Source organism: Lissotriton helveticus, chromosome 3_1, assembly GCF_964261635.1.
Source record: "Lissotriton helveticus chromosome 3_1, aLisHel1.1, whole genome shotgun sequence".
Lineage (NCBI taxonomy): Eukaryota > Metazoa > Chordata > Amphibia > Caudata > Salamandridae > Lissotriton > Lissotriton helveticus.
The window spans coordinates 1,950,261,873-1,950,278,116 of record NC_136061.1 but is presented as its reverse complement, the minus strand read 5'-3'; positions in this window follow the sequence as shown (position 1 = coordinate 1,950,278,116).

Here is a 16,244-nt window from a genome sequence, read left to right as displayed (position 1 = left end):
GGGGATGGATCAGTGTGATCCGCAGGGTGAGATATTACCACTCATAGATGAGTGGAAGGTCCAGCCATAGTCTGTGCCCCTCAAGGTAAGATTGTCAAAAAAGGAAACTGGGCTGTTCCTGGGGAATGTGAGTGTAAGAGGTCACTAGTGTGTGTAGAGGTGGGCTCGTTAGAGACCTACCAGTGGGTATCCAATATGTTGGATATATTGGCCTCACACACCCTTGCAGGTGTCATGCTTCATCATAGGCAATGCTCCTCGTTGGGTATGCGGTGCAGTCCCCAACGGGCAACACCTCAAAGAGGAGCTCTTTAGCGGAGATCTTTTATCCAACTGCTTATGGGTGAAGTGCGGGTGAGGGGCCAGGAAGGTGTAGACGGTGTGGTGAATTAAAATGAAGTAATAGGTACCGGAAAACAATTTTATTCTGGTGGTCCTTTGCTTCAGTTAAAACTGGGACTAGTCTGTACTAGCTGGAACTAAAGTTGTCCAAGCGTGAGACAGAACTAGGGTGTGAGAGGTGTGGTCAACATGTTTCTCGCTGATAGTGCAATGACGTGCGATTCTTCAGGACCTAAGTAGAATTTACACTACTGTCTACAACAACATGATCTACATAGTTATCATTGTTTCATGTTCTATTTAGAAAAGGATACCTGTTTGACACTATTTCTTGCCTAAATTGGGAGACAAAAGAAATATTTATAACAGGTAAGTTTTCAGAGTTCACACTCATTAGTGACCAAAAACACAGTGGCATACTAGTGAAGGTGCCGCTAGTTTGTGAATAAAACCAAGGGTGAGTACCCAAAACAGTGGGCAATGTGTGTGGAATTGCCCATCTGTATGAGTCGGTAAAACAGTAAAACCAGTAGTGGAAGAGTGGAATAGATTCAAATTACAGCAGCATTCAGCTTGGTCTCTTAGAGAACCTGACTCACCTAATGGTCAGGAATTGATTGTGACCCTGGAAGTACCACAAGACCTTCCTCGAGCTCGGGAGTACCAGGTGATACTGAGAAGTGGCAGTTGCTTTGATTAAATTGTGCAATATAAAAAAAGATGAGAAAGCTGCAAAACTTGGCTAAATTCAGTAACTATCAACGATGGCACTACTTTGCACATTAGCATTCCCCTAGAGGGCAAATAGAATTTCTCATCTTTCAGACGGGCGCTTAAAAGCAAACTGGAAGGTCTGTGACAGAAATAGAGCAGGAAGATGGCCATCAATGGTAGTAGCAGGTGTGGTTTGTGGCTCCTGGCCCTCTGCCGCCAGGTTTTCCTTCAGTCCCTGGTTTCAATGACAGAGATATTAACAACAGGAAAACCACAGACCCCATCATGCAACCGGAGGTTGGAAACCTTCATGATCCAAACATATCATTGCCTATTTGTGGTGCAGAGAAGATCCTTGATAGTTATTTCCAAAACTTTGTGAATATGCCTGAGCACTAAGGTGCACATTCTACTAGGCCAGAAACTAAGGGCCATATGTAGGTAGCTTAATATCGGTCGGTAACGGCCGAAAATCGGTAAATGTCCCGTTACCGACCAGTATTTAGCTTTTTCTAATGTAGGTGGCTGGATTTAAGGATTCGGTAATTTACCGATTCGGTAATTTAAGGAATCTGTAAATTACTGAATCCTTAAAATACCGAATCGGTAAATTACGGAATCCTTAAATCCTATGTAGGGAGCACTCAAGTGAGTGCATTTTTGATTCAAGGATTTGTTATTTACCACCAACTACAAGTTGGTGGTAAATATCAAATACCTTTAAAAAAGCAATTTTGTGCTTTTTTAAAAGTGCCATAGGGTATGTATGTGTGCCACATGTGCACACATACACGATTCAGGGGTGCAACAGGGTGTCAATGTGACATCCTGCCACCCTTGAATATGCTCCCCCTATTACCGATTCGGTATTTACCGAATCGGTATTAGTGAACGGCTTCCCATTCATTCCTATGGGCCTCCAGGTCCATAGGAATGAATGGGAAGGTATTCCATATTACCGATTCCATAAATACCAAATCGGTAATAATGAATATTACCGAATCGGTAAAAATTACTGATTTTTTACCTACATACTATTTACCGATTCTTAAATACCGAATCGTTAAAATTCGGTATTTAGGAATCGGTAAATAGAAATTACCTACATCTGGACCGTAATGAAAAACGCATGCACAAATATTCTTACCAACAAAAACAAGAGAGTAGATCTAGCTCTCCGCAGCAGGGACTCATGGGGAGGCTTTGACCAATTCAAGTTAGTTTTGATCCCTTCCTTTGTTTTCGTGGGCCGTTTGGACTTTTTAAACAGGGAGTCATTTACTCCGTGTGCTGAAACATTTTGAGGGTTGAATGAAATTCTTTGCTGTGACATATCATTTGTTAAATTCTTGACAGGTCCTGGGACGAGTGCTAGAGAGACAACTAAAATCTGTTGGGAGGCAGTGGCTTGTGAGCACAAAGGGAGAAGCTAGTTAAGTAAAGAATTCAGGTGTCAACAGTACCAGTAGGAAAATATCTGTTCTTTTTAAGGCCCCAACACGCGCACATTATTTCCAAACATGATTCCATCCTTGGAAAGGGAGAACTGTTAAGCACGTAAATTATTTTGGGGACTGGTCTTCAGAGTTTGCCTCCCTGCGGTGCTGCTGCATGTGGTGCTTCTGTAAGGGCAAGGGTCTCCTGTGCCTGAAGCTATTTTTCACCTCTCACCAGTAATGTAGCAAGGAGGGGCAGGGGAGGGGTGGGTCGCCCCAGGAATCACGAGTTTTGGGGGAGGCCCCCCCTTACCTGTGGCCATCATGGGGCGGCAGCCGCAGGAATCAGCAGCACCCCCTACTCTTACATTCTGCCACTGCAGGCAGCAAATTGAGGAGCCGCCAAAGGCGGCATAAGGCCTAGCTATGCCACTGACTCTCACCTCATCTGAAGGTGAATCCCAGACAGCAGTGACCAGCCGGCTTTACCACGACTAATGCATAATTGTCTTACTAACTTCACAGTGACTCGATACGCAGTAATTGCAGTAGAGGAGACCAGTGTTGCTGCAAGTGGTATCACCATCTTTGGCTGCAATATTGTCACTGCGCTGCCTCGTTTCTGGTTTGAAACAGGCACTATGCGCAGTGCTAAATTTGAGGGGGTGGTTGCAGGTGTAGCCCACCAGTACTCATTTTTTGGAAACCGGCATGTATTTTTACACATCAAACGTTGACCCAGACCAAGAGTAGTGGGGGAAAAGATGATGCATATAGGCCAGAGCTGCCAATTTCGGAAGTGGGACATCTGGTTCAAGTCCCGTCATTCCTCAACATCCTTTAATCTTGGACAAATCACTTAGGACCTGATTACAAGTTTGGAAGTCCTGGAGCGGGCTGCCACACCAGCATCGCTCCAGGACAGCCATACTCATAGTCAGACAGCCGATCAGATTAGGAATTTCTCTTGGTCTGGTGAGCGGTCCTTTGGCGTTCCTACGGCAGTGCCTATCAAAAAGGCACCACAATGGGAACGCCAAATCCCGTTCCTACATGGCAAGGACTGTAAAGTCCATGCTATGCAGGGAAGGGGGTGCTTGCAGACGGGGGGCACACCAAGTGCCCCCCTGCATTCATCCCATGGCCCTGAGGCAACCAGGGGTCCTGCAGGGCCCCCTACATTTTTCAAGACAGCACTTTTAATGGAAGACTCACAGCCATTGAAAATGAGGTGGTCAGGAAACTCCTAATAGCAAGACAGCAAGACCGAGGTACACGTGGTGGCGGGAGGGCCATCGGTTTGGTCGTCGGCATGGTGGCCACCCTGTCTGGGAGAAACACCTGTTCCTTGCCAGGAAGCAAGGAATCTTGGGGTATGGCTTGACGCTGACCTTGCCTTTGGCCCCCAGATTGGCCAGGTGGTGGGGGCATGCTTCGGAGTTTTAAAAACTCTGAGGAAGGTCCTGGACCTTCTGCCTATTACAGCTCGTCGGATGCTGGTGCATGCCCTCGTCACCTCGCGCCTAGACTACGGCAATTTGCTGTATCTGGGGGCCACGGGAAGGGTCATCAACCGCCTCCAAGTGCTGCAACATGCAGCTACTCGCCTAGTTCTGAGGGTCCCCAGGAGATCACCCTCAAAGGCAGCGCTCCAGGCCCTGCACTGGCTTCCTGTCAGGCACAGGGTGGAGTTCAAGGCTCTTTCCACGTGTCACCGCATCCTGCGCGGCAAAGCCCCAGTTCCGCTACAGAGTCTGGTTACCCGTTATGAGCCTATACGGGACCTGCGTTCCTCCTGCACAGGGCTACTGAAAATCCCAAAAATAAACAAGGCTCGAATGGGGGGGCAGGTCTTTTAGATGTCTGGCTGCTAAGCAGTGGAATGCCCTGCCATTAGAGCTACGTTTGGAGCCTTCAGAATCCACCTTCAGAAGGAAACTTAAGACTCACCTATTCGGGAGGTAGGCGGCTGTGATGGCTGCTTGGACTGTTTACCCCACTTACCATAGCGCGGGGACACGCCGGTGCGCGTAACCAGGCACTCTACAAATTTCTCTAATAATAATAATAATAATATGCTCTTTGGTGCCGCAGTGGCCCCGCCAATCATTTTATCGCCTCTGACCACCACGCCACCGCTGCGAGTTCTATGATCCCCGGCGGTTGTGGCTGTCCTGTGGTGGTCCCACCCCCATATTGGTAATACAGCGGGCGGATCACCAGTCTGGCGGTCCAGGGACTGCCACCACTGGCTCAGTGGTCTATCATAATCAGGCCCTTAATATCCATATGCTTACAAAATAATGTAATTTAGTGCTCATGTTAAGCACGCTCATTCCCTTGTGCGAAGTTCAATCTATATAAAACTGCACAAAATAAACAAGATAAAAAACACCAGAGGAAGAGACAGCAGAGGATGAAAAGCACCATAAGAATGAAATAAAGGGGCAGAGAGTGTAATGTGGTGGAAGAAAGAGACATAAGTTAGAATCACGCCAATGCAGCCTTGACATTGTTTGGTGAAGGCTTCTGAGAAAATCCTTAGGCACCACCAGCACGCAAAACAAATGTGTCTACTACCTCATCCCCTCGCAATCACACTGCCCCCTCTCATCCCTCACACTCCCTATCTCCTCTCTAAACTGCCTGCTCACACATAATAAGCACAGTTTCTTTCCTGTGCCTTTTCAAGGGTTTTGTCCCTCAAATCCACGCTGTCCTCCTCTTCTTGGGGTGTCTTCTGCGTACGCAGGTGCTCCCTCTTTATGCATCTGAGGCCTGCTCTCCCCTTCTTTCTCTCTTTCTCACAACACTCTATCTGATTCTCTGTCTTGAGTTCATTCACCACTTCCTGAACAAACTGCGTATCCCTCTCTATCTTCCTTCCTATCTAATCTGTGCAGCTCTCACCCCTATCTATTCACCTTGCCACAAAATTCCACTACACAAATACACTCCACCCCACACAGTTCCACAACTAACAATTCCAATACAACCCACATAATTCAACACGTCATACATGGAGAGAAGTGTGGCTCACCGATTAGAGCGGCAGACCCTGAGGCAGAGGTCTGGCCCGGGACCAGGGTTCAATTCCCGACGCGGCAGGGTCTTGGGCTCAATGTCCACGGACTCGATAATTCTCACCTAGGTGCCTACTCTAATCATGGGTCCCACTCTGCAACTCTGGGCAATAGCTTGCTTAATCTCCACAACGGCCCCGAAAGCGCTAGGATGCCTGGCCTCACCTTGGAGGTGCCCAGTAAGGCGGCATCTCACAGGGAAAGCCAGGAAGGGTTCCACAGCGGTATACAGCGCCAAGATACCTTTCAGGGGATAATGCGCTTTACAAGTATACACACATTTACATTTACATCCACCACGCTCCAAACCACAACGTATAGGTAAACGACATTGTCATTTACAAAGCCAATAGCTCTAACTCTCCTAAATGCGGGACCTATGCTTCGCAAATGCTTGTTGTTTCTGTCCATGTAGTGGGATTGAGGTGGATCGACTGCTTCATGGGTGGAAACAAATGACAAAAACACAACTGCTTTTAGAAGCACTGTGAGCTGCCGGGCAATGCATTTACCTTAAAGCACAGCACACTTCAAAACAATCTCCTTACTAGGGAAGTCTGTGTGCCTCGCTTGCCTGTGGGGTCCTCCTAGCATTCTAGCAGACAGGTGCCGCACACAAGCTCCTCTGCAGCCGCGGCCCATGCAGGTAAGAGCGTTGGGGGTTGGGCCGGATGGAGGAGATTTCGACGGGCGATGAGGAGGGAAAAATAGTTATTTATTTAATTTTCCCTCATCATCGTCCGTTGAAATCTCACCTCCCCTTCCCGGCCCCACCGCTTTAACCTGCACGAGCTGCGGCTTCTCAGTGAGAAAGTTGCTGTAATGAGGGTGGCAGGGACCAGATATTGTAATGAACATAATGTAAAACCCGTTAAGGTAATTACATTATCCAACCCCTGACAATGCTGGATGGTACAAAAATTCCTCACTTCGTGCAGTACTCACTATGCGGAAAAAGGAATTAATGTTCTTCAGGGTAATTCACCGGCATCCCTCCATTTTTAGGTCGAGGCTACCGTCGCACTGCGTAAGCAGTGGGCGGAGCCGAAGATTTTATGTTGTGTAGTATGGGGGCTTGAACCCGCCCCTCTTCTTCATTGTCTGGCCTCGTAAATGCTGGCCAGCCATTGGAGGAGTGGGGCGTCACTCGGTTCTAGCCCCGGCTTGAGCAGATTCGGGGGCGTTTTTTTCTCTTTTTTAAGCCCCGCCCCTTTTCTAGTGGTGGGCGTTACACCCTCCCTCTCGCCGAGGTCCCAGTCTGACCTAAACACGCCCCTCAATCCAAAAAATTATGGGCGTTTCTCAGAGCCATTTGTGAATGACCTCGGAGAAACATGGTGGTGTGGAGCGCTCCTCTCTTGCCTTCCGAGATCGTAAGTACCGGAGAGGAGCTGGGGGTGGGGAAGAGACACCAGGTGCGCTGGGTGGTGATGCGCAAAGCACCCTGGGTCTCGCAGTCCCTGCCCCGACAGCTACAACGATATCCGCCTCAGGGTCCTCGGAAATCAGGCTCCAGATGAGGGCAGGTCTTGAAAGCAAAGCAGCGAGTGTCCAGGCACCTTCTAAAATGCCGCCAGCAAAAGTTTCCCCAGTTCTCGGCTTTCGAGCGGCACCCTGGTGTGAGACCGAACCGCTCTGTGCAATGACAGTTTGACGCTTAGCTGTGTGAATCCGAATTGTACCATGCTCTTTACAATATGTACAGGTAGTGATTGAACGGATCATATGTGTTTAAGACTCAATTGAGTGCCTTGTGTTTTCATCATTGATGTCAGTCGAGAAGCAAACGCTAGTTTTGATTGTGGGCAATGTTGAAAGCAGAGTGTGTGTGTGTACATGCACTTTCCGCGACCTTTATATTCCGAGTTATAAATCCACCATGAAAACACTGACCCCGAAACATTAATATCCTTTCAAGTTTCTGCTTTCCTTTAGGATCATATAGGCTGGCAAACTATGCTTCCCTGTACGTTTACTACTGTGACACACCGAACAAAGCTCCTGACAATTATAATGTGGTGTAAATGTTTTTCCTTTTGACAGTGTTCGGTGCTCTTACAAAAGCGGCTTTTAAAAAATATCTTCTAACACTGATTTTGTCCGCCTTCCCTGAGACTGCCTTCTCGGGATCGCTAACCTACATCCTTTCCCACGTGACATGGGGCTGGCTGCTTCTGCTCTCGTGCACTGTGGTCAATCTAGTCTCACAGAAGCGCTTTTTGATGGGTGACGGGGGTCAGGAAGTACATTAATAACTATAATAATAATGGTGGTGGTGTTTGTGCAAAAGCACATAACAAGTTACACTCAGAAATACTTTAAATAGCACAATATACAGTTAGGCCCTAGGGGCCCGGAAAACCATATACTAAGTAAGTGGTATAAGGATCACGACTTGGGAAAGGAGAAGGCTTAGAGCCTAGGGAATCGCTGGGGCTACACTATCTGACCCTTAGGTTAGGAGTAGGAGGCCCACAGGCGGCGCGTCCAGTGTCTTTACACACACGCGGGAGTCAATGTTAAGTCAATGGGAACTTAGAAGGTAAGTAATTGAAGATTTAGGACACTTCCGGTCTAGCTAGGAGGAAACAACTAGTAAATCTGGACACTAGGATAGTCAATCCCTACTGGAGCACCGAAGTACTCGCGTTACCTCACCCACGGGCTGCGGGTGCATAGGTGTCAAAGTGTGTCGGGTTTCGTCGTTGCTCCCAATGGAGCCTTGAAGAAAGATGCTGCAGGCGACAGGAGGAAGATGGGGCAGGCGGATGCGTAAACAGTGAATGCTCCTCAGTTTCACATCCACTGACTGCAGATTGAAAACAAAAGTTTTTTTGCCCGGGCTTATCCTCCAATAACGACCCGCATTTTTTGGGTATGGCTGTGTTTGCGGATGTATTTTACGGTATACTGAAAATCGTGTGAAGTGTTTACACTTGTTTTCCCTTTGTAGTATATTGTGCTTTTTACTCAAGCACTCTTCGCATACGTGTCCTGAGTAGGGCGTGGGTAGTGCTGGTGTCAACAGGGGTTTTCATTGTTTCCACCTGGAAAGGCCAGTTCTACATAAATTGCAGGTGGTTTGGGGCTACGTTCACAGCGACTTGCAACACTAAACACTAATGTCAGAAAGTTGATTGACTGCCATTTGCACTTCTTTGCATTGCAAAGTACCCTTTCGCGTGGCCTGAGTGCCAGTGCTAGCCCATAAGACATTTTCGCCTGCCTTTGAAAAGATAATCCAATAAGTTAGAAGCCCAGGTCTTGGATCACAACACATTCTAAACAAAGCAGACATAGTGCCACCCAGAGCCGGCTGGTATCCTTTAAAGTGATGAGTCGAGTGAACGGGTAGTGGAGAGGTAATATACTTAAGAGTTGCTACCTCAAGAGAGGTAGGAAAGAAGTTTGCTTGTATCCGTTTGATTGGTGGTTTGTACAACAGCAGTCTATGTGCAGCAATGTTTGTGAACTCAGGCCTGTCACATTAAAGTTGTCCTTACATACTACTTAAGCTCCCATAATCACCTGGGCCATTTTCCCCATGGAGTATTGTACCCATCAAAGGCCATGGACAGTGTAAAGCGTTCTGTTCACTGGTACAGTTCGGTTGATTGTCCTCGTCCTGGCTTTTCTGATACCCAGGTCTAAAAACAGCATCTGTGGCCTGTACACAAATGTGACTGTCATCCTTTGATCCATTCTGGGTAGAAACTCCTTATTTAACTCCTGGGTTTCAATCACACCCACATGTTCTAGTATTACTACAGACTTGAAAGGTTTCACTTCAGCACGGCGGTGGACTGTGGCTTGGCAGAGGGGCATTCAAGCAGGATAGAGCGTTCTGCATCCAGCGCCTTATCTAGACGGTGGATTAAGTTTGTTAAAAAAAAAGTTGGGTCCTTGTTTTATCCAAGTACCAGCTGCTCTGTGCAGTCCCTGTGTTGCCGTTTACAGTTGGTAAAACTAAACTATTTATGAAGGCACTCCTCCCCCGCCCCCGACACGTTGAGGAATTTCCAATTTTCCTGTTCTGAAATGGTGTCCCCCAGTTCAAAAGAAATATTAGCGGAATCCAACGACCGCTTTTCGACCCACTGACGTGACGCATGAAAACACCAGCGCAGCGGGACGCGCGTCCAGGAGCCACACGCCGAATGGTGCTTCGGCTCTTAATAGATGTTAGAGGCCTTCCTTCGGCTGCAAAGCAGCCACCCACTCCCTTTCAAATAGTGCCGTCTTTGTGCAGCTGTCGTGGGGGCACCTACCCGGCTCACGAGCTTGACCTCTGACCCCACTATCGCCCCAGTCTGATGACAGGTCCCGTGGCCCCCTGCCCTCCCCTCCTGCTGGCACACACTGTGCTCTTGAGGGCTTGAATTTCACAGGCCTCACTGTCAAGGCGAAGGCCTGGGGCCGCCGAAGCTCCAACTCTAATAACTCGGATTCCGGAGTTTTGCGCGCGGCTCTCGGCTTTCACTGGGGAGGGGGGCGCCATGGAATTGTCTTAAAGCGGGTGGGGCCGTGAGTCCGCCGGGGGATTACATGCCACAGCCGAGCAGCAGCCACGGAGGCATGGGGCAGTCAGGGTGGAGAGAGAGAAACAGCAGCAATTGCTGGGGGGCTGGGGTCGCACCCGGAGCTGGCAAACCAAGGCAATGGATGGCATGGGGGCGAGCATATATGGCAACAGCCCTTAATGTGGAAGTTCCTTTCCTGAAATTCATAATAAAAACATAAATGGGGTTCGGAGCAGCTCCAGGCTACGAGGATGGGTGGTTGGATGGGAGGCTGGAGGGAAGCGACGGGTGGCAGCGAAAAAAGAGAAGTGAAGGTACTTTTGGGGTTGAGGGCAGTCAAGGTGGCTGGAGGGACTAGACTACTGAGTTGCTGAGACATGGGAATGTAAAACGTCTCCATCTTTTTCACCAGGATGGACCTGCGGCCTTTGGATTTTTTACAACTCTGTTTATTGACAGTTCAGTAAAAGGCAGATACATAGCATAATGGTGCACTGGCATTTCTGTAGGTGGAATAAACATCACAACACTGGATATGCCTGACAGACCACCCCCCCCCCATTTACCAACTCAGCCAACATCTGAAATCGTCCTCATCAGACCAGTAGAGGCAAAACCATTACAGGTATTGCCCCTGTAAGCATTCTGGGCCCACGTCCTTGCTTCGGAGGGTAGAACCACATGTGGTCAAAAGGACGGGCAACCAGTCTCATATGAGGACTCTGCTGAGGACCACCGACCACTCGGTAATTAAACAAGCTGTTTTTCATATTTGTTCACGTAATCTGCTTTGCAACACAGGCTCAGCACTGGCATAGCCAATAGCAGGGACAGACCAGCACTGGCATAGCTTAGTAAGATTGGAGAGGAGGGGGGGGCAGATTTTCTGAAGAATCACTCTGGCATATCATGGCAAAATACATACATGGATGCAGGGCATGAGGGAGTTTAAGGCCAGTGGAAAGGAAGAGAGCAAAGCGTATTGTTAGGAGTAATTAAAGCCAATATTTTGTAAAATAACCAACATTTGTTTAGAATCTCAAAACAGAGAGGAGAGGAGAGCGAGAGAGTGTGTGTGTGTATATTTTTATCTGTGTGTATGTAAAAATTCCAGGTGAAGTCTGACAGACTCCTCACTATACCTGACTGAAAGTATCTAAACCAACTATTTATTGGAGAATACATTTATTAGTGGGGTGTAACACCCCAAACAAACCCCCCCTTCGAAGCTATGCCTATGCAGACTGGGACAAAAAATAGGCCAACATTTTTGAGTCCTTGTATAGGTAAAGAGCGAGTTCACGAATGTCACTATGTCACAGTTTTGATTTCAGTTCAAATTTCAACCTTTGTTTTGAGTCTGGTGTTTACTTTCAGGACGTTAATAGCATGCTACACTACTGAATTTATCAGAATGGTTGGCTATACGGCTACCATGCTACTTCAGAAACTTTTTCGATATACCCTCAATGACCCACGTGAGAACAGGTTGACTGTCAAGGATATACAGCTGATAAAACTTACAGAGGCAAATCAAATCTAAAGAAACAAAACAATAGCAATTGATTGGTCTCTGCTGAGGGTTTAACGAACTTGCCTTGAGAAAGTCCATATTGAGACAAAACACATCAGCTGTTGAAAATTGGCTTTTACGTATTTGCATTTTGGAAAATATGAACAATAAAGAATGAAATTTGAACTAAAATCAAGATTCTCTGATATAACTACAACCTAAATGAGGACACAAAAATATTTAAGAGATTGATGTGTGCACGCTAACTTTGTGTAGCATTACGCATATTCTGACACAAAAGTGGCAGAATTGAGTTTTGTGGTAGCTAGTCCCATAGTGTCTGCACCAACTTAGGGCCAGATGTAGGTGGCTAAATACTGGTCGGTATCGCCGAAATTCGTTATATTCCAGCGTACCGACCAGTATTTACCCATTTGCAATGTAGGTATTACTAAACGCCAAAGGTAATAAGGAATCGGTAAAAATAAGGGAAACCAGTTACCGATTCCTTATTTACCGATTGGCAGACACCGAAACACTAAAATACCGAATCGGTAAATAAGAAATCGGTAATAAATCGCAAATGCGATGTACCAAAAATCAGTAATACCGAATTTGCTAAAAATCGGTATTTAAGAATCAGTAATTACCACTGACTCAAAGCAGGTGGTAATCAGGCGCATTGCATATAAACAGACCCAAAATGCAACAGTGTGAACATAATGGCGGCCCTCTACGTTATAGCAAGGCGTCTACATTTGCGAGCAGCAGGACTGAGGATCTGGAGACGGGAGGAGCGCATGTACAGAGTGCGTGTTACACTGTTCCAACTGACTGAGGCTGAAATCCATGAGAGGTACAGGCTACACCCAAACAGCATCCTGGACCTGATATGGGACCTGCACCCACTCCTTGAGCACAAGACACCAAGGGCGCACGCAATACCCACTCATGTACAGGTACTTTGTTGCCTGCACCTCCTGGCATCTGGCCGTAACCAAGCGGTAATAGCTGTGGCAGGTGGAGTCTCACAGAGTTGCCTGCGTTTTTTCAATAAATTCCTGGATGCCATGTTGCAAAGGATGCCACACTACATCAAATTCCCCAGTACACAGGCAGAACTGCTGAAGACCAAGATGGACTTTTATCAAAAGGCCCAGTTCCCACACGTCATTGGTTGCATTGACGGGACACATATACCAATCTGTCCCACAGCTGCGACTGAGTACATCTACCGCAATCGCAAATCCACACATTCTATAAATGTCCAGGTCATATGTGATGCGCCTTCCATCATCACCGACATAGTTGCAAAATTCCCAGGGAGCACGCATGATTCATACATATTCAGGAACAGTGGAATCTATACCCGTCTCCTTGCAGGTGAATTTGGAGAAGGCTACCTGCTAGGTAAGTACATGTGACACCCCCTGAGGTATCCACCTGTTGCTGCGATTGTGGTCTGTGAATTACTTACTAACTTCTCACACACAGGTGACAGTGCCTATGCGGTGCGTTCTTTCATCCTGACTCCGTATCTGCACCCATCCACCCCAAGTGAAAGGCGATACAATGTTGCACATAGATCGACACGCAATGTGGTTGAGCGAACATTTGGACTCCTCAAAAGCCGGTTCTGCTGCCTCCACAAAAGTGGAGGTGCACGGCAGTACCAGCCCCTGGTCTGCTGCAAAATCATAGCTGTATGTGCCATGCTGTATAACCTTGCCACTAAGAGGGGGACACCTGTGGAAATGTGTGCATATATGGCAACAGCCCTGAATGTGGAAGTTCCTTCACTCAAATTAATAATACAACATGCATTTGCAATGCAATAGGTCTCACATTGTTAAAGTTTGAGCTATTGGTGTTGCATTCTTTAGCAATGCCAATAGCTCAAACTTTAATAATGCGAGACCTATTGCATTGCAAATGGTTGTTTATTTTGAAGACCCTCTATATAGATTATTCATAACATTTGTTGCTTTGTGCTCTGCATTTCAGATTTCACACTCTTGACTTCATTCTCCCTATTAGTATAATGGCTTGTATGCCTTTAGTATGTAATGCAAGGCTCCTGGGCCTTAAAAAATCCATTAGGCTTAGGAAAAACCTGGGTAGGTGAGCGTTTCTGAGTTTGTAGTGTGGCGGTAGTGATTCTATTATTTTCCTTGTAACTCCAGCTCCACATGTGCTTATAATAATGAATCGACTTCTCACACCGCAAAACTGTGCGTACATGCGACTATACACAATTGTACTCCTGGTCCACTGGAATTATGTGATTTTGCTTCTGCTGTACATTTTGCATACTTATTTATTTACCAAGTAATTCATCATCTGCTACATAATCTGCATTTTAGGGACAAAAATAGCTTCTAGCACAAAAGTATCAAAAGTTACTAAAACCTCGGCGGCATGTGTTGCCCGGCAGTGGAAGGCCCTTCGCAAAGTTAGACTGTTCCCCTTTCTGTGTTTTAGTGTTAAACTGGAAGTAATGAGGTGAAACCTTTGCCCAGACGCTTTTAACCTGCTTAAAAATGACAGAATAATGAAGTAATACTATCACAAAATGTGTCGCATTATGCTGTATGATTGGGATTTTCCTGCCACATAATTTAGTCAACCCTGTTGCATAATTTGGTCGTCCTCTGCAACTTAATTTCAGTGGCCCTGATGTAAGCTTCCCACATGCACTGCATGTACTGTTTAAGTAAAAAAAACAAAAGGACGTCTGTCAACTACTATACACCTTCACAGCAAAGGCGCGTCTCAAGGAACCGTGTCTCTGCTTTCTCTATTTGTTACCAAAGAGGATATTTACTCACAGGAAGTAGTTTGTGTGATGAATGTTCAGGCTGCGCTGCGATCCTATAGCTTGCATGGGAAATAGGCCCTCCCACCGAAGAGGCAGCCAGTGCCAAGCATTTCTTTCTAAACTTTTTCCAAGTCCCCCTGCACGTTCAGTCTTTGCTGTTTCTGCAGTTGTGAAGGGAGAGATGAAAAGAAATCATTTCCAAACCCTGGCTGGCACAAAGTAGACGACAGGAACTTTTCAGGGTTTAGGAACAGGAAACCTCCCTAAATGAAACAAGCAACGCCGTGCAACACACTACATAATAAAGATCCCTGGTTGTAGGTTGTGGCTCCCTTCCCAACACTTTATTTGTAGCCGGTAAATATGGTAAGTCTGAAAATATATTTTCTACGGCTTTTACGTGGGCCACACCTATTGTGTAACTGGTTTGTGCACTTAATACCCAGGTGTGCGCATTGTATTTCGATATTGTACCCGCTGCTTTCCCTCCCGTTTATGATTTTTTAAAAATAGTTTTGGGTACCTTTGCACCTCTTAGAGCACTTTCACAGCACTGTGCACCTCTGAGAGCACTTTCACAGCACTGCACCGCGATGCCGTGAAGGACGCTGAATATGAAAGGATGAGAAGGAAAGGTCAGGAACGTTACAAGAAATCTCTGCAATGCAAACAAAATAGTATTTTGCTGTTGAAGCACTCTGTGGACCATAATTAAAAAACAAATATTTTTAGATGCACCAACAAATTCAAAGAATAGACCCGTACATTTGCCTGAAGCTGTTGCCTCCCCTCACCTTATGAAGCCACCAGTCCCTGCGGGTGGTTGTTCCAGTAGCAAAGCTGTAGGTACCATGAGGTGCGGATAAAATGCGGACTTTAAATCTGAAATGGAACACACCAGAGCGGTCGGACCAAAAAAGGACGGTGCCTCGCTACAACGGTTGCGCTCTGACGTGGTGGGCTGGCACGGCCTTCCTCTGTCCCCCCTCGGGCGAGCAACCCTTTTCAAGATGATGTCTCTACCGCGGTTTTTATACGCGCTCCAGAATACGTTTGACGCAATTCCGGCAAAATACTTCCGGGAAGTGGAGAGTTTACAAAGACAGCTGATTTGGGATGGGCGTGCCCGTATCGCCCTCCCTAAACTTACTCTTCCCTGATATGACGGCGGTATTGCTCTTCCCGATATCAGAAGTTACTATTGGGCCTCTCAATTGAGCGCAATCAATCACGGTATGTATGGTCCGGGTTTAGATCCTGCATTTGAGATGGATAGGTGGCTTTTACCGGGAGGGAACTATAATAGGGCGCTATACTCTAGATCTGCAATTCGGACGCTTACTGGTCCTACCAAGATCGCCGTGCAGGTGTGGAATTGTGCGAATGCGGCAATGGGGTGGAGCGGGAGACAGACCCGGGCGACCCCCCTTGTACGATTCTTGCAAGCTGGGAAGTTTATGGAGGACTAAGGCTTTGAGAAATGGGATATGATTGGTATCAGTAGAGTGGGCGATCACTGGGTTAAGGATAGGATTAAGACTTTTGAGGTCTTGAAGGCGGAATATGAATTGAGTGATCGGGATTTTTTTTCGCTATTTACAGGTTCGTCACACGTTGGGTTCTGTTTTCCCCATTGGGACCGTTATTCCGGAATCTTCCCCATTGGAGGATCGGATACTTGACGGATATGTGCCCGATAGCACGATTTCTTTGATTTATAAGAAATTAATTAATGATCGGTCTGACCTGTTAACGCATTTAAGGGAGGTCTGGACGAAAGACGGTTTATTATTAGATGATGAGGACTGGCAGTCCGCG